This window comes from Ochotona princeps, chromosome 9 (assembly GCF_030435755.1).
Source record: "Ochotona princeps isolate mOchPri1 chromosome 9, mOchPri1.hap1, whole genome shotgun sequence".
NCBI classification, from domain to species: Eukaryota; Metazoa; Chordata; class Mammalia; order Lagomorpha; family Ochotonidae; genus Ochotona; species Ochotona princeps.
The window spans coordinates 10,768,566-10,787,898 of record NC_080840.1 but is presented as its reverse complement, the minus strand read 5'-3'; the positions used below and the strand labels follow the sequence as shown (position 1 = coordinate 10,787,898).

At 48.9% G+C, this 19,333-nt stretch overlaps 1 long non-coding RNA gene across 5 annotated transcripts in view; it reads left to right on the top strand.

The window, feature by feature from the left end:
• LOC131481132 (uncharacterized) overlaps positions 1-19,333 on the top strand; it is a 260,332-nt gene that overhangs the window by 138,830 nt on the left and 102,169 nt on the right. For all 5 annotated transcript variants that reach the window (XR_009246051.1, XR_009246053.1, XR_009246052.1 and 2 more), the window contains exon 5: positions 7,984-8,108. This is a non-coding gene — a long non-coding RNA (uncharacterized LOC131481132). The remainder of the gene's footprint in view (positions 1-7,983; positions 8,109-19,333) is intronic.

Below are 19,333 nucleotides of genomic sequence, written 5' to 3'. Positions count from 1 at the left end.
AGGCAGCAAGTATTTGGGAGAATGAAATTACCTAAGCTTTATGGAAGCAGTGTAATTGATTCATTTAACAAGCGTTTACTATTCTGGTAATGATTCACTGAGCTCCTGTTCCACATCAGGAACCTTGGTTACTGGTTGCTTCTTCAGAAATTACAGTCTAGGGTCTTAGAAGTGAGTGGTGGTTCACTATTGGTTTCCTGGAAAAGGGGGTGTTTGTTTTGGGGGTGTGACTTCCTGGACTATCGTTTCTGGACTGACGTTGAACTTGGTATTTCCTGGGCCCTCTAGAAGACTGTTCATTAAGGTGGAAAGTTGAATGGGTCTGGGATGTTTCCCCAGGAAGGGAAATGTCCAATAGAGCCCATCTGCAGGTGCACCTGTCTAGCCCAGGAAAGTCCCTGCTTCACTGAAACTCACTGACAATTGAACCTCCCTGTAGCTTGGAACTTCCCCGGGAGTCCCATTGGCTAGTGACTTAACATCTTTTGAGTAACTGGAGAATGAAGGGATCTCTCTTTTGAGCTGAGTGGAAATATGTATTTTCTCCTCTGTGAGTCACCAAAAATTACAGCCCAGCAGAAATGCACCCCCTGAGCTTTCCTTCCCTGTATGCAAATGAGATTGCATACAGTTCAGGAGGTAGAATGAACAGTGAGGATGCGACGGAATCAGTGATTTTTATGTCTCAGCAGACCCAGCCACTTCCCATCAGACCCCGGGGTTGGGGCCAGCACTGCCAAGGCCACCAGCAGGATGTGGAGAAGGGGGCAGGCCACGCAGTTCTCTGGCACATGTGCCGGTGCCATGTGTGCGCTCTCCAGCCGCTGGCTCATCTGCCATGGGGGCAGCAGGAAGGGCATGCACCAGGCTGTGTTTATGTGCACAAGTCACCCCAGTGAGCAAAAAGGCTTTTACCGAAAATGATGGCTTTGATGTTCTAGGTGACAAGACCCAGGCGTGCTGGCAGGAAGGGAGGTTTTTGGGGTTGGAGAAATGAAAACTACACACCTTGAGTGGTGACTTCACAGCTTCGCTTCCCCTGCAGTGGGAGGATGTGTGTGAGGGAAAGTTACACATACGCACAGGGACAAAAGGGAAAGTTTGAGGTGGAAGACTAGGAGGTGAGATGCTCTGGTTGGCCCAGGGAAACCTCCTGCTGAGGGTGACTTTCCAGAGCCACCTTCCTCCCCCACCCCCACCTCATCCTCTGCCTTGCTGGTGAGAGTCTCAGGGTAGCTGGAGTTGACAGAGCAGTTTTGCAGGCATTATCTCTGTCTGGCATGAGGCGGTGCTGCCTATGCCTCTGTGACCCGCACAGGCCTCTGGTGGGGGAGTGTGGCTCGGGACCCTGGGCTCCGATCTCAGCTCTCTTCACGTGGCGGTGGGGGTCCTCACTCTGCTTTCCAGGGCAGGCATAGGTGAGGATCCCAGGCTGCCGCACAAGTCTCGGGCACTTCTCCACATCCTGTGCCTTGGTTCGCTCAGCTCTGGAAGGATGATGGGGTTTCTCTCCACCTCCTAGGATTGTTGTAGATACAGAGACGCTTACAGGGTTCCTGGCATATCCCGGACTTGGAGAACTCTGTGTTGGCAATCCTCGAGGCAGGCTTTCCTCAGCCACCCTCATAGCAGTCTTGGAGTCTCAGGAACTTATGCACAGGCCTTTGTGGCCCAAATCTAAATGTCCTCTAGTATCATCAATGGCGCTGCCGCTTCTGGGCCTCCAATCATGCTGGGGCCTCCCCTGCTGAAAGCAGGTGGCTGGAATGGTGGCAGGTGCTTCAGGGCATCAGCAGCAGCCCACACAGTGACTAGGCTGAGTTTTTTTTTTTTTTTTCCTTGTAGATTTAAAATAAAACACAGCAAAACAAACCTTTTGGATATATGTCTTGGTTTGTTTCACAAGACAAAAGCAGGTTTTAATGAATCAATATTTTATTTTTCTATTGCTATCATAGAATACTCAAAACTGGGTCATTTTCAAAGCCACATATATTCAGGCCCACAGTTTTGGAGGCAGGCAAGTGCAGGATCAGGCAGCACATCTGGGGAGGGTTTCATGTGGCCTCAGGACATGGTCGATGTTGGAGGGTCAAGGGCACAGGAGAGGCAGAGCACAGAGGGCAGCCTTCCTGCATCATCTCCCGCCCTGTGGTGCCTAACCCACCTGCGCAGGAGCAGGAACTCATTGTGTTGAGAACTCACTCAGGCCTACATGAAAGGTGTTAATCACTCTAACAACCTACTCACTTCTTCAAGGCCTCACTACCCAACTGGAGTTTGAGGGGGACAAACTATTCAGAGCACGACAGTAAGTCATTCCCCAAACTCAGCATCCTAGGGAGCAAAGGTTTGCAACAAAGCCTCCTACCCTTCCCCATTTCCAGACTCCTGCATACCCTGCCCAGCAACACAGCGTCACCAGTTTGCTGAGTAAGTCTACATTATTGAGAAGGAGAGGTGTGTCCATGGGTGCACCTGCATGGAAGGGTGGAGCTGTGTGCAGCACCGGGCTGGGCCAGGGCTGTTGGGGGTGCATGAGACAGACATGTATGCATCTGGCTTCATATGTAGCTGACTAGATGCCCTGAGATGCCAGCATTGCACATGTGGGTTGTGCTTGATGTCTGCTCCCACTTGGGCCTGAGGTGTTGCCTCCTCTCTGCCTGTGAACTAACGTCATAGTTACCTGGAGTCAGAGCTCACGTTGCCCACATTCCCATTGAAACCCAGCAAGCATCTCCTCCAGCTTCAGTTTCTTCCAATACAAAATGAAAATAATAATAGAGCTCACTGTAAGGGTTCTTAGAAAGTTTTTGTGACTTAAGAGATATAAAGCTCTTTGAACGAGACAGCCTAGCAGAGAGCAGAAGCCTGCCGTGGCTGCTGCTGGCTGCAGCCCTAACAGCAAGTGTGCGTGCGTGTCTGTCTCTGTTTTCTTGGCTGGTGCATCTCCTGCCAGGCTGTGTGTTTCCTATGAGGCCTCCAGGCCTGCCCTTGGCTCTCTGTAGTGACATTCATTCACTTGTCTTTTTCTTGGGAGGTGATGAATCTCATTACATTTCAGTTTCATCCTCTGCAGTTTTCAATTTTTTTAAAGATTTTTTTCTTATTGGAAAGTCAAATGTACAGAGAGGAGAAGAGACAGAGAGGAAGATCTTTCATCTGATGATTTACTCCCTAAGTGGCTACAGTGACCGGAGCTGAGCTGATCTGAAACCAGGAGCCAGGAGCTTCCTCTGGGTCTCCCACGGGGGTGCAGGGTCCAAAGGCTTTGGGCCGTCCTCACTGCTTTCCCAGGCCACAAGCAGGGAGCTGGATGGGAAGCGGGGCTGCTGGGATTAGAACAGGCACCCATATGGGATCCCAGCGTATGCAAAGTGAGGACTTTAGCCATTAGCCTACTGCACCAGGCCCCTCTGCAGTTTTCTGTATAGTAAATTGTCACACTTATAAAGAAAGGGATATGGATTTGCCCAGTTGACCCTCACCTCCTTAGACAAGTTTCTTCTCTTTCTCCTTTGCTCTTGGTCTTATATTTTGATAGAATTTAAAACTAGCAGGAACAGGTGCATAGAAGTGCTATACAGCCAGTTCCACCAGTGGGTTACTCAGTCTCCAGATCCTTCACTCCACTGTGGGTTGTTTTTTTCAGCCCATTTTAGAGTAGGTTTCAGACATACCTTTCTAGCTCCAAATATTCAGTGTGTTTTTCTTGAGAATGAGCACATTGTCTTATGTAACCACCATGTAATTGTTGAACTCAGGAAACCTAGCACCTCTGCAATTGTATTATCTCATCCACAGGCCACCACAGTCCATCATTGTCCTACTAATGTCCTGCTTGGCTGTTGTTTCCTGATTTCAGATCATGATTGCATTTAGTTGCCATGTCTCTTTCACCTGCCCTTAACCAGCAACAGTTCCTGACTCATTCTTAACCTTGACATTGTTAAGCAATCCAGAGAGGTTGTTTTGTACAAAGTTCCTCAGTTTGAGTTGGAACCTTCATGTTCTTTTCAGAAACTTTGTCACATATATGTTCTCTCTCTCCCTCCCTCCCCCCCCCCCCTCTCACACACACACACACACACACACACATAGAGAATGGATATATTGTACCCACAGGTTACCCCCCCCCCACATGTCTGCAGCAGCTGGGGATTAGCAAGGGGCTGTGTTTCTAGCTGGATCTTCCCCTTATGTGGCAGGGACCCAGGTTCTGCTAGCTCCCAGGGGTTGCAGCAGGAAGAAGCTAGATTGGAAGCAGAGCTGGGATTTGATTCCAGGCACTGTGGTATGAGCTGCCTGTGTGGGTCACTGCAGTGGCCACCCACAGGACTATCCATTGAGGATCATTCACATTTTATGTGCCTCTTGCTTGACCATACCGGCTGTGACCCTTGAACAGCTGGTCATCGCTGTGTGCTGCAGATGAAGAAACAGAAGCGTCGGATCAGGTAGATTATCTATGGTTACTGTCCAAGGAAATGGCCAAATTGGGATGTAAGTCCACAGCTGATGATCTTGAAAGCTAAAGTGCCTACCAGATCATGGGGAATAAATGAGAACAGATAGAAACCAAGAATGGAAAAACATGTCTATCACACAGCCGCTCTGAGCCAGATGCTACAGGGGAGCCCTGATTAGGAAAGTAGCCACTCCTTTTTTGTTCTGGTTAATGGCAAGTACTGAAGAAGTTAAATGCATTCCTTGCAGTGTCCCAGCTTGTAACAGTGGAGACTAGCTCGTGCCCTCAGCCTGTGCAAGCTTCCTGCCTGTGCAGGTCTCATGAGCTGCAACACAGTACCAGGCTTGGCTGATTATCTGGAAAGATGGCAGCAGGTGTTGGGGCAGGCTCAGCAGCATCTCATTTCATGTCTTCCTTTAGGCCCTTCTCCAGGATGCTCACACATCCCAAGGTCTGGCCTGTGCTTAGGGGCTTCCTGAGGACAGGGCAAAATGTATCCTCTGCTACCCATAGCTGCTGCTGGTGCTACAGTCGCTTTTGTGGTATTTTGGAGAAAGTTGATTGTGTTTCGATGATTTCCAAGTGAGGAGAGAAAGAGAGTCAGTGTTGACTCCTTTCATGGCTGGCTCACTCTCTCCAGCCCACTGGCCAACAAACCCCATGGCTGTGGGATGGCTGGCGCAGGCTGCCACCTGTATCCCCACTTGGTCCTCCTTTTCTGGAAGTGTCTGATAATGAGGCTGCTTTGTTGGCAGTGGCAGTGGTGCGCTCTGACTTGTACCATGTGCCTCTTGTCCCTGTGACAACCTCTCATTCATGGGGGTTGCCTGCACCTGTTCAGGATGCCCAGCTACTGTGCATCTCAGTTGATTGGAGAAAGAGGAACTACATACTTTGCCTTTCAGCTCATGGAGTGTAGATGGCCTGGGGCTTCCTACACACATGGAGTTTGCTGGTGGGGAGGAGGAAAAGTCCCTGAGCAGAGTGCCCAAGAGGCTAGGGCTAGGGCTCCCCCTCAGCCTCTCAGCTCTTGTAGGTTTTAGGGGACTTGAGTCTAACTGTTGTGGGCACTTAAAGCCTTCAGGCATTATCACACTGATGGGCCTCAGTGGTGACATTTCACTACAATGATAAAACTCAAGGAATTATCCTAGAGGACCTATAGCATATTTGGTCAGATAGGAGTTGTGGGTCTGTGCCCCAGGCTTCATACTCCTGGCTAGTCCTGGACTCTCTTCTCCCACTATATTGGAAGCTCCTGAGAAAAACTTGGAAATTCCAGTTGTTTCATTTCCATGGAACATTGTGTGTAGGTAATAATGTTTATTAGAAAACATTTATCAGTGTGGTTGCCTTGGAAAGAGGTTCTTTGTTCTCTAAGAGCCCTTGTTCTGTGTTACTGGTCCTCTGTGCCTCACCCTGATCTCTGTCACAAGGAGTGGGGATAGTGGATCAGCCACATAACCATTGTTTTGCCTCTCTGAGCTCTATTTGCAAATGTGTAATATGGGATTGACAGTTGCACGTGTTTCCTGATCTCCTGGGGTCTTGTGCACGGTCAAGGATGTCCCAGGAGGACCATCTTTAGCGACATCTTCCTCAGAGCAAGTTCATAATGGGTGCTACTCAGTGGATTCCATTTCTCTAGCATCTTGTAGTTTATAGAGTTAACTCTTTCATGCTCTGTTTCATTTTATCTGGTGAACCTGTATGCTAGCATCTGCTCTGTTCCACAGATGTGTAGATGGACAAGTGAGGAACACAGCCAGGCCCAATCTAAGCAGCGACGTTTGAAGCCCCAGAATTTAACCAGTCTTTGATTGCCTTCCTGTGTTCCCTTTGCCCAGCATGCTGAGCCCCAGCCTGAGGAAGTTCTTGTGATGAAATAGGTAAAGAAGAGCTCCTTTTCTTTCCGCCGTGGGAAGGAGACGAAAAAGCTGTCTTGAGCACTTATGTAAGTGGCAGTAAAGACAACTGATCTTCACAAGTGCTTATAACAAATGACACTAAGTGCCAAGCTCCATGGAGATGTTCAGCACTGGGAACCAACCTTTGTGATGAGGAACTAAGGCTCAGAAGTCTAATCTACCTCGCTGAGATTCTTACAGAGTATTTGAATGGTAGAACTGGGAGGCTGACCGAGGTAGGCTGGTAAGATTCCACATCAAGGAGGGTAAGGGAGCAAATGCATTTGAACAACAAGGCAAAAACCGTTGCTTAGGTCAGGGTGCAGGAGAAGCATGCATGTGCATGGGTGCTAGGATTGTGCCTTTCTGGGAGTCTTGCTTGTCAAGGGGTCCTTTCTGAGAGAGGGGCAACTGACCCTGTGCTAGAACCTGTGGGTGCTGACTGGATTAAAGTGGCATTTAAGGGGAGGAGGAGGTAGGCACTCTTAGGCTTACAGACTGCTGCAGGTCGGCGAGCACAATCACGTGAAGAATGTGACAACCATGGGCCTCAGAGGAGAAATTACAGCCAGGTTACCTGAAAGTAAGGGGATAGTTGCAGGAATTCATCCTGGGAAATAAAAGCTGCCCACTGTCTGCGCTATCTTGGGGCAAGGATGTTGGCCGGGAATTCCCAGAGGTGCTGCCAGATTCCTCTTTAGAGTCTTCCAGTGTCCGTGCATCTGAGTCTGTGACTCCTGAGTCCCATATTCTTAATGATGTGGCTGTAAACATATTGGGTTTTGGTGGAGGCATGAAGGGGAAAGGGGTCTTTCTTATTGTGATCACATGGCTTCCTGTGAGTACCACTCAGAAGCATCAGTGTCTTTGGAAGGATGGCAGAAGATCTGACCACTCAGCCTCAAAGCATCGGACCTGCCTCAGGGTTACTCAAAACATTCTGAGCTCGTAGGACCGGAGATGGCTGCCATACCACCTCTGCACGTGGTCGCACCCTTCCTGGCCACTTCATATAGTCAGCTGAGTACTAGCTACAATAGGACACTCTGGTGAGGCTACATTGTTTGATCCTTGTGTAATGAATGATATCCACTCATGACATGCTCCCATAGTGCTGAACATAGACCGAATTCTGGACAAGTTGATATTATGCAGCTGCCAAGGTTCATGTAGTCCCTATTGTGTGCAAAATGAGTTGGGAATCTCAGGCATTGCATTCTAAGCAAGAAGTCCTTGAGTCTGTACTTGTTCCTCTCTTGCTGGAATCTGATGGGTGAAAAACTGATGGGAAAGGGAAATGGAATTGGTGACCATGTCCATGGCAGGGAGAAGACCCAACCGTTAGTTGTGGCCTGGTCACTTGGAATGAAGAGTAGGAATATTAAAGCAGACCTTGTGGGATTACATAGATCACTGTATGTACAACGCCCATGACAGGACTTGGCATGTAATATTTGCCCAATAATTGCCTGCTGTTCTGGTACTTCTCATTTACCACACAGTAAATATGTAATTCATTTTTCATAGAGTGAAGCATCTTAATAACCCATCTGTTACAGTCAAGCATTGACAGTAACAATTCTCTCTCCTCTTATATTTTTCTAGAATCCTGTTATACCAGTGATTTAGATTATTTGAATCTAAAAAAACGTGCCCATTCACTCAGTGCTCCAGAAGGACTTGAGAACTGTCCTTCCCTGGACAGAAGCTGAAACATTTGGAGAATTAAGGTAAGGGATTTTCTGCTCATGAGCCCTCTGAGACCCAAAAGAGCTTTTGGCACTTATGGTTTCTTGCAACATCAGTTTTGTGATGGTTCTTAAGTTTTGAACCTGGTTTCCATTGCTGCACCCAAGTGCTTGGGGGTGGACTTTGCATTGGCTCACCCTGACCTGTACTCACCATTGGTCTACTTGGTCCTGTGCCTAAGGAGTGCTGCCTGTGACCCTAACCAGGCAGGGTGCCCACTGTCTCTTAGGAGAACACTCAACTTCTGTCTTCAGAGTCTAGAATGTGCCCGCTGTCTTGTTAACACATGCAGAGGCTGCCTTGAGAAGAGGAGAAGGGAGTGCAGGGGCTATTGAATCAGATCAGAATGCCTTTGAGCATCTGCAGTAGAAGTATCTTTTCTGCCTAGCTCATCTGTTCTGTGCTTAGTCTTTCCACCTCCTTGAATGATGCGCTTTTCACTACAATGAGCATGAGGTATGTGGCTTGGCTTCAGTCATGTCGTTGCTGAGTGTTGCTGCTTGCCTCACCTTGACCAAATCACTTAACTGGTCTATGCCTTGGTTTCTTCATCTGTAAAATGGAGATGTTGGTGTCTACCTCATGAAGATGTGGATATTGAATGAAGTGATACAGATTAAGAGCTAAAGTGTGCTGCCTGGAGTGGAGGAGGAAATATCCCAAAATGGAAAATGTGTTTTGTGTTCTCAACCAATTGCAGTATTTAGAGAGCCTTCCTTGTGCCAGACTCTTTCAAAGTCTTTGGTCTGCTGTTCTTTGCCTTTAACCTTTCCTCAAGTCTGTCTGGGAAAGGGCCTGTGCATCATCACCTCCTGGTCCCACCCAGCCCCTTGCCTACCAGCAGAGACCGTCACTCAGTCACTTAGTCACTCAGACTGTCCCGGGCATTGTGCGACCTGCCGTAGTTACACCGGGTTACTGTGCACTATGGTAGTTTCTCCTAGCCCCTCCCCTGCCTCTCTGACCTGTTATTGCTGAACTTGTTTGTGTATCCCAGTCTTGGCACAGTGTCTGGCCCTGCTTTGGGCCCCACAGTGTGGATGTGGGGAGAACAAATGAATGAATAAATAACTGAAAGGGAAGGAGTCAGGATGGGAAAGGAGAGGAAGAGATAACCAAAAGAGGAAAGTTTTACCAATTCAGAGGAAAGAATGAGGGTGGTTGTCTTTAAACAAGATGTTGGGAAGAATGAATAACATGAAAAGGAACAGAGTTTGATTTCTTAAAAGAATCTGAACTTGTGCAGGCACAGAAAGAAGAAGGGTGAGAAAGTAGTGTGGGCTGATGAGGAGTCAAAGAAGCTTGCATTGAAAAGATAGCAGAGAGGCTGTTGTTGTGCAGCTCTGGGGCTCATTTGTATTGGTCCTGAAGTGTCCCCAATAGCCCACCTTCCATTTCCTAGTACCTGGTTGTGGGTCTCAGCCCTTTCACTTCTGATCCAGCTTCCTGTTGATGCACACCCTGGGAAGCAGCAGGTGATGGTTCAAGTACTTATGTCACTGCCACTCATGTGGGAGACCTGGATGGAGGTCCAGCTGTTGGCTTTGGCCTGGTCAGCTTTGGTTGTTATGTGCATTTGGGGAGTGAGCCAACAAATGAAAGATCTCTGTCTTTCTGCGTCTCTCTCTCTCTCTCTCTCTCTCTCACTCACTCACTCATTCACTTTCCCTTTCAAATTAACTGAGAAATCATAGTGTTTCCAAGTTCATTTGTGTTTCTTATCTCATCTGCGCTAGTCATTTCAGGGATAGAAAGAGATGGATAGTGAGGGCTTGCAGTGAAGATGGGAGACACTTCCCTGCCTGGGATGCTCTACTGCACCAAGTAGAATGGTACCCTGCTATGGGTGGTGTGAATATCCCAGGACCCCTAGAGATCCCCAGATTGACAGTGCTTAAATCTCATATATAAATGACATAGTATTTCCATTTAAACTGCACATCCTTCCCTGTCCTTTACATCATACCTAGATCACTTCCAGTGCCCATGACAGTGCCACTGCTGTGAAGTTAGTTGCACTATTGATTCAGAAGTATGTGTTTGGTAAGATGCATTTACTTTTTCCAAGTGTTTTTGGTGCATAGCTGATTGAATTCCATGGATGCAGAACCTATAGATATAGCGGGGTGACTGTGTTCATGCAGTTAAGGGACCCGGTCCACACAGGGAGGCATCTTGGAGAGAAAATTGTCTGTTGTGGCTCTGGAGTGAAGCTTGAGAGTAGGGCCCCCCAGGAGCCAACCTGCTGAGGAGCAGGAAGAATTCCTTCCGTTCCTTCCATCTGTGCACTTCTCCCTCTCACACACACATCTCCCCTTCATTTTCATTTCATGATCTCATTCTCCACTTGTGCAGGGTGGGTCAGTGTTGAGCCTGCTGGGCCTTTCTGCAGGAGCACTTAATGCTTGCATGGCTTTATCTACCAAGGGCTCTACATTCCTTCAGTGGCAGTTCAGGTGGTGAAGCATGGGAACAGGAGTGGACATAATAGGACCACAGGCATTTCTGTCAATTACCATTCCCCATGGCATCTGGAGGGCTGGAAGCAGCTACTGTGTTGTCAAGGAAAGGGCAGAAGGGAATACAGTCACCAGAGCAGATTCTGAGAGCTTTGCTGCCCTATCTATAAAAATGAGCAGTCTTGCTTGCCTCCTATGAACACGGGAAAAACAGAGCTAGGGCAGGTGCCAGGAATCCAAATCTCATAATCCTAAGACATTGTCAGGGCAAATGTGGTCTCTAGCAGTGTTCTGAGAAAGACACACACCCATTAGTGCTTGTGTATGTGTATCTGCCTGCCCTGAAGGTGCCTACACCCTGCCTGGAAGTCAGCTACATGGGCCATAAACCACCAGAAAGGCGTGTGCACCATGCCTGCCTGTCTATAAACTTGGGCTGTTAGTGATGTTCCTGACATGACATGGGAGTACTGGAATATGGAGTCAGACACCTGGAGTCCACTCTGGCTCCAACTCCCACTTTTCTGTTACCTTGGGCAAGTCTTTTATGGATGTCCAGCCTCTCTTGTTTTAGTTGCAGAGTGACCAGTACTACTTGAGTGACCATGGGACTGTGGAGTTGGCCCAAAGGAGTGAAAGTCGGTGAGTGGGAGGAGCCCACATTACCTATTTTTCCTTCCAGTTCCTTGCCTGGCTGGCCTCAGTGTTGTTCCCTCCCACCCCAGCCCATGGTTGGACATGCAGACTGGATAGGCTTCTTTCCTGTTGGTTTTTGCTGTGGTTGCAGGTCATGGGTGAGAACGTGAGGCCCCGAGGCGGGGCCTAGCGGGAGGTGTGTGGGTCACGACACTGGAGTCCTTGTGAACAGTTTGACACTGCGTTTGTCTCTCCTTTTCTTCCTCTCTCCCTCTCTTAACTCCATGTCTGCATTTTTTTCCCTCCTTGTGTTAAAGGCTTAGCTGCCATGAGAGCCCAGCTCCCTGTTCTGACTCCCACCTGTGCCTGCTTGCCATTCTCTCACCAGGCCTCCATCAGAGCACACTTGTTACGGCTTTTGGTAGGCTTTGCATCCGAAATAGCCTCTTGTCTGTATAAATCACCTAATCCCAGACATTCTGTAACAGTGCTGACTCTTTGTTCCCTCACGCTGCTGTTTGGACTCTGGCCCTCCTTGGGACATCTCTTGGCTGCCTGCCTGTTGTTCCCACGCTGGTCTTCTGTGGCTTTTGGGAGAGGTCATCAGATAGCTTCTGTCTGTGGATATGCGCCGGTCCCCATGGGGAGCCACAGGGCGCTTGTGAAGGTGGCTTCCTGTATTCAGTGTTTGCAGTGGTGAACAAGCGCCCAGCCCACTTGGAACTCTGCACTTGAAACAGAAAGGTCTTTTGAAAACACCGCTGGTATGCACCCATTTCTCTACTACTGTTTCTTGTGGTTTCATATTGAGGTTTTTGATGTTGCATTTGACCTGGAATTTATTTTTAGTAGTAAGTGCAGAGTTCAATTAATGTCAATGCATGAGGGCAAGTGCAGAGGAGGTATTCGTCAGGGCAGCGGAAAATGTGCCTCATTTTGTTTTTTTCTGATAATTTTGTCACTGAGCAGCCACAGCCACAGCCACAGATGGCACCAAGCTTCCTAAGCTTTCCCAGTGTTGCCTGCAATGGGCTGTGCAGGTGGGGAGCCATGGCTGGACCAGCCCTGAGAGTCAGTCTGTGTGAGCCTCCATCAGGCCCACATGTCCAACAGGCAGCCTCCCAGTGACTGGAAGGCCACTGGAGTTATCACTGTAGGTGGCGATTGCTGTGATTGTCACTAGTGGCCAGCTTTTGTAGTGTGCAGTGTCTGTGATCTCCCCGGTGGTTTGCATTCAGATGTCTCTCGAAGCAGCACTCAGTTTGGTTGACCATTGGTTCTTCCTCCTGGGGCTGCCCTGGTTTAGGGAGTTGGTTTGGGTTCTGGGGTATTGTCGCATGCATGCATGGGCTGTGGCTGGGGAAAGTTTCCTTGCGTTTATTGAATTGGAGGGTACCAGTTTTGGACTGGACACTTAAAGCATGACAGAAAGAACCTCTTCTTCAAAGCCCTCCTACCCCATCCTTAGCCTGCTTGGAGAAATGGAGTAAAGCATTTCCATTTGCTTAACTTTGTAGTCACTTGCCCTTTCATGGCATGAAAGTCTGGTGGGAGACTGCATCACGTCACCATGTGGGGCATCTGGACCAGAAGAGGGGCGAGTCATTGTTCTTGCTCTGAGCCAAACATTGAGGAGGGTCACCAGCTTACTGTGGCCACTTGCCCCTCACAGACAAGGCAGCTGGGGACTTGGAGGGACTGTGCCGTAACTTTCCTGCCAGTTGACCATGACTCTGAATCCACACCACGAGTTTTCTGACCCCAGGCCCTTAAGCCTGCACTGCCCTGTCTGATTAGCAGGCGGGTTCTCTGTTGTCTGTCCTCACCTCCTCTGCATTTGTCTCTCCTTTTCTTCCTCTCTCTCACTTTTATCTCCATGTGTCTGCATTTTTTTCACTCCTGCTGCAAACAGCTCTGCTTCTCCTGATGTTGAGACCCTTCCTGTCTGCAGTGTGGGAAGAAATCTGATGCTGGCTATGTGCTTGGGACTCTCCAGCTGTTCCTGGAGCAGAGCTTTGGCTCTCTGCAGTGTCTTGTGTGGTGACTGGTGTGACGTGGCAGTCCTCCTTCGCTGTCCTTGTCCATTTGCCCACCACAAACAAGGTGCTGTGACTGAGTGTGTTATGCAGATTGCACTCGGCAAGGTTCTCCAGAGTCTCAGAAATGAGATTTGCTGTGTATCTATCTGTGTCTATAGTTAAATGTTTCTTTCTAGTGAGAGAAGGTTGTTTATTATAAAGTGTTGGCTGATGTAGTTTAGGAGAGTGAGAAGTTCCAGAATTTCATTTATAAGGTGTGTAGACTCAGGGGAGTGGGTGGTACAGCTGGCAAAGCCAGAGCTGGAGAGGTGACCTTGCCGGTTCCAGTTCAGGTTTCAAACCTGAGAACAAGTACTACCAATGGCAGGAACTGATTTGTATCCCAGCTCAAGAGATCAGGCACTTGTGGAATGCAGGCTTTTTCTGCCTTCTCTTCAGCTTTTGATTTATCTTGCTTTCTGATGTTCGAAAGCCTGGGTGCTACCCACATAACTAAAGGTGGGCCATCTTCTTTAGGCAATCCATTGATTCCAATGATGTTTTCATCTGTATACATCCTCACAGACACACCCAGAAATCCTGTGGAGTCAGCTATCTAGGGACTTGTAACCCAGCTGATGGGTTAGATTAGCCACCAATCTGGGGGAGATACAATGTATCCAGCCACTGAGCTGCTGGGTGATGTCCATCTCAGACCACAGTCTTCAGGGCTGTTGGACTGCTGCCGTGGAGCACTGAGCAGCAGTTGACTCCTTTTATCCTTCCATCTTTAAAACAAAGAGCCTGAATCAAGTGGCTGTGAGAGCCACTTTTGTCCTCTTCTGTTTGTGTCCAAACTTTGTGCCTATGCTGAGCTCACTTGATTGTTGTCTGTCTCTCTCATCCTTGCTCAGATCTCCATGAGTCATTTGCTGAACACAGGATTTAGGACTAGTTAGGTCTTGACTCCTGATCTAGGTCTTGGTACCCACTAGCTTGCCTACCTCTTAAGAATCACTCCCATCCCATATTCTAAGACTTGATCTTTTCCTTTGTTCGTTTCTTCAACTGTTTGTGCATTGTATCAGTCAACCAGTATTTGCTTCTTGAAGAATAATGGGCATTGAGAAGTGTAACAGATACTGCTAGGCACTGTCTATTAGGGGTTGTTTGATAGTAGGATAGTGTCCAGGGGGATTGCTAGTGGTGATCCTCATGAAGTTAGTATTTGCTAGTAGTACTGTTACCAGTAAGCATGATAGCTTAGATGCCATGTTCATGCTGGTCTGAGCACTTTGTGTGACTGTCTCATTTATTCTTTACAGTCTTTGAAAAAAATGAAAGAATCCGTGGAATGTACAAAGCACACACCATTGCTCTAGGCTTTTGCATAATTTCAGATTCTTTTCTTTTTCTCTGACTTGAGACTAATGTTTAGAAGCTTCAAGAAACCATTTACTAAATCAACATAAGTGCTACACCTCAGGTGCATCCGTCTCCATGCGCATCTTCTCCCAGGGGCTGGAGAGCAGACTGTGAGCCGCATTTCTTCCCAGAGCTCACGCCTCCTGTTTCTGCCCCCTGGGACCCTGGCTTGTCCAAGGAGCTGGACAAAGTTCACAATCCAGTAGGTGTTACTGCTGGTTTGGAGTGAAGCAAATGGCAAAACCCTGATCCGGGCTCAGCCCTCTACTTCCCTCTGTCCTCCTGGGGTGCCTTCTAGAAGCCTTGCAACACAGAAGACTGGGGGCTAGTCAGTGCTCTTCCAGGAATCACATTCCTCTGGAGCTCTGTGCCCTCCGTCTAGTTTTGTCACTCTGCCAGAAATGATTGTGGTGGATGCAGACCTACTGTAGGATGCAGGACATCTTGGCCTGTTTTCTGATGTATGACTGAATATCACAGACTGGGTGCTTTTTCAGCTCACCATCCTGGAGGCTGGGAAGCGTAGTAGCCTGGTGCCAGCATCTTTTTGGCATTGAGGGCCTTCCTGCTGGGTCATGAAGTGGGGACACAGCAAGTGTGTCAGAGGGAGCTGCTTTTGTAGCAGAGCCATCAATATGACGATCCATTCACGCGTCACTCCACCCATGTATCACTTGCTTCCTGAGGATGGCACTTGTATGACCTGACCTCTTCCTGAAGGTCACACCTCTCAAATATCTTCACCTTATATGACATTGGGGGTTAAGTGTCTACCTGTGGAATTTGGGGAACATATCCATACCACACCACACCACAGAGCATCCTGCATCTGGAGGAAAATTTTCCACCTTAAAAACGAGAACCTTTAGGGGTAGGCATTGTGGCCAGGGCTGGGCCAGGCAGAAGCCAGAAGCCAGAAAATGGGACTCCATCTGAGTCTCCCCTGTGGGTGACAAGAATCGTGCTGCTCGAGCTGTCAACTGCTGCCTTCCCAAGCACTTCAGCAGAAATTACATTCAGGGGCCCGGCGGCGTGGCCTAGCGGCTAAAGTCCTCGCCTTGGAAGCCCCGGGATCCCATATGGGCGCCGGTTCTAATCCCGGCAGCTCCACTTCCCATCCAGCTCCCTGCTTGTGGCCTGGGAAAGCAGTTGAGGACGGCCCAATGCATTGGGACACTGCACCCCCGTGGGAGACCCGGAAGAGGTTCCAGGTTCCCGGCTTCGGATCGGCGCGCATCGGCCCGTTGTGGCTCACTTGGGGAGTGAATCATCGGATGGAAGATTCCTCTCTGTCTCTCCTCCTCTCTGTATATCTGTCTGTAATAAAATGAATAAATCTTTAAAAAAAAAAAAGAAATTACATTCAGATGTGGGAGATGGGCACTGGCTCACCATCCCTGCTCCGCATGTGACACCCATCATCATGCTTCCTTAGGCTTCTCTGGGCTCTGACAGCCTCTCTGATGTCTTGTCCTTGAGGACCTTGGCAGTGTTGAGGAGCCCTGGTCTGGTGACTGTAGAATATCCCTCCGATAGGGCTTGTCTGTTTTTGTCCTGACAGTCTGGGATTATCTGTAAGTTTGAGGAGGAAGATCACAAGATAGAGTACCCTCTATACCACGCCATGCCAAGGCTTCTCCTGCCAGAGTACCTTACCTCGGGCCAGCTGGCTCAGGTGGTGGCTGCCATGTATCTCCACTGCCAAGTTGTTCTATGTCGGGTTGGCTTCTCACATGCTTTCTGTGTTGTACTCTTAGGAAGGAAGTCACTGTGCACTGCCCACATTAAGGGCAATGTTTTGACACGCCTTTCCTAGTGTGTAAAGCTTCTGCTTCAGCCATCTTGGATCTTTTCTGCAGGCATCCATTGCACTGAGACATCAGCATGGGCTTGTGGGTATCGGTTTGCTCATTTATAATAGATTAAAGTTATAATACAATATGAGTCTATTTTGTTGCCCCACGTTTTCCAGCTTTAGGTGTTGGAAGCTCTGTTAGCTACTGCCTGTGTTCCTCTGACACACCTTCTGGTTGCAGGATTGATTATACTTCCATATTTTATGGTGTTGCAAGACATTCCAAAATTCTTTAGTATGTTTCCTGCCCAGACCTGAAATCTGCCGTCTCTCCCAGGAGCCCTTGTTCATGTCATTGGAGACATTAGGCATCAAGACAGGCATGCTGGATGTGTTCATTGCTGCTGTGATGTTTTTTTCTAAAAGGCTGATAGCCATAAAATGTGTGTGTGTGTGTGTGTGTGTGTGAGAGAGAGAGAGAGTCCCCTTTGTGCATATATCCTTCTATGTCTATGTTAGCATGACCTGAATTTCACACTGATGCCCCAACTCTAATCTGTTGCCACATTCCATAGCTTTCTAACTGACTTAATTGTTTTGCCCACGTTGGTTCGCAAGGGAAGGAAATGAATGAAGAGGTCAGAAAGAGAGCAGTGGGCTGGGAACCTTGGACTTTTCCCTCTTGCCTCCTGAGTGGAAGTCAAGATGAGTCAGACACATTTAGGCAGGGACTCCGGAATGTGTTGTGCCCAGAATATTCCCAAGTCAGGACCCTGTGTTGGCCTGCCTGCCTCTCAAGTGTCCCTGTTTGGGTTCAGTATGACCTTGCCTCGCTCCCGTCCTGGTGCTGCCTGTCTGCTGCAGCCTTTCTGCTGCTTTTCTCCTCTCTCTCTGCCCACTCCACCCCTGCCCTCCCTTGCTCTGCATTCTGCTCCCAGAGCCCATAGGCTTGCCCCATCAGAATGTCCCTGCCTTCCTGGAGCCGGAAGCCCTGCAAATGGACAGGGCGGAGTTTACTGCAATGCACAATCCCCACCTGGTTTCCTTCTCAGCCAGGGGTCTTAACTCAGTTGTCTACTGGGGAGAGGCAGTCAACCCAGATAAGTGCTATGGGCCTGGCGCCAGCAGGCCTGAGGACTGGGGGCAGGGTGGACTCGAGGCACAGGGCTGGATGGAGAGCTAGGATTCTGGCCTGGCTGTAGGCTCCAGGGTCTGCACCTGGGGAGTGGGTCTCTGCTGTTTTGCCTCTTGCCCAGTGCATGCTCAGTATGCTGGGGCTGTAACCATTCGCTGTAGCCTAAAGGACTGAGGGTCCAGGTGGTTGGACCTGGTTGTTCATCAGGAGATTGGAGCCAGGAGAGTGAAGGGCCTGCCTTCATCTTCTTTGCCTCCTGTTGGACAGTGTCACCCTGGCAACATCAGGCTGAATCAGAGTCTAGAGTGCCTTTCTGTCTGCACTTTTGGAAGCAGCTCTGTTGACTTCCATCAGCAGTGGCTGCCCCAGTTGGGGCTCTGCAGGGACCTTCTGGATTTTCCAGTCTGATACTTTCACCTTGTTTTCTCATACGATATTCGTTGTCTACAGCAGCTGCTTCTGCGAAACCTCACTGTCCTGGCTCGGTGTTCTGCTTTTCAATATGTTGTTCCTTCTGCATCTGAGATTCTGCCTGGCAAAACAACTGATCTGCTTCCCTATTCCCTCATGGAACCCAGTTGGATGGGCAAGGTGTATCGCTTCCTAGTCTAACCTTCTTTCAATGATCTCAAGTCAGGATTCTAAGCCCAGAGCTTGACCACCTCCACCCCCCACATGAATCCCAGTGCCAGGAAGCCCTGCCTGCTGGGTACAGCCTGGCTTGCAGTTCCCCACAGCTGCACCAGCTCCTGGGGATGCCGAGCAGTCCCATTCTGCACAGCCTGCTATGTGGGAAGGCCATGTGTTGGGTTTTCCACCATGAACAATGGTCTCTAGGGTGGCCTGGGCTCCTTGGTGTCTGCATGGGTGTGGAACCGTACTGGGTGGAAACAGCTTTGTCAAAATAGACCAGGGGTAGTGCTGACAAGGGGAAGTGGGGCTGGCCTGGGGAGAAAACGTGGGCCCGGTGCTTCTTGGGGGGTTTCCTCTGCATGGGGCCCTACTGCTTGACAGCCACCAGCAGAGCTGACTCCAGCTGCTTCCTGTGACCTTCAGACTACTGTGGCCTCCTCCAAGTCCAAGAGTCTCCCATCACCTGCTCACTTTAAGCCAATCATCGAGTGAAGAAGGATTCATCCATGGAACAAGACCGATTGTCTTCTGCAACTCTCGCTTTGCATCCTCCATAGTTTATATGGATGGATGGAGATGGAACTGTAGGCTGGGTGGCTCATAAACAGCAGTGTTTCAGAGTCCCATGGGTTGGGAAGTCCAGGACAGCATGCTAGCTGTCTCAGTGTCTGGTTCAGGGATAACGTCCTCACAACGCGTCCTGGTGAGGTGGCAGGGCTCAGGAGCTCTCTGGGATCTCTTCTGTATGTGAACGTATATGTGTTGCTCACGAGGGTTCCACTCACATAACTTCATTACTTCTCAAATCCATACCTCCAGATTCTGTTCCTAAAGGGGCTGAAATTTCATCATATGGATTTAGGGGGACACAAACATCTGGACCCCGGCAACCTCCGCCACGGGGCTGCTTCCTGAGTGCTCCTTTCTGACCCTGTGTAGGCAACAGCTGAAGTTTGATTTACTATAAATCATGGTATTTCTCAGAAATTCTCATTGATTGTGGTCATAATGATGATGAGCATATAGAATTGACCTTTGTATAAGTGTCATAATTTTTTTTCAGCTGGCTTAACACTTTTATTTATTTATTTATTAAATACTTATT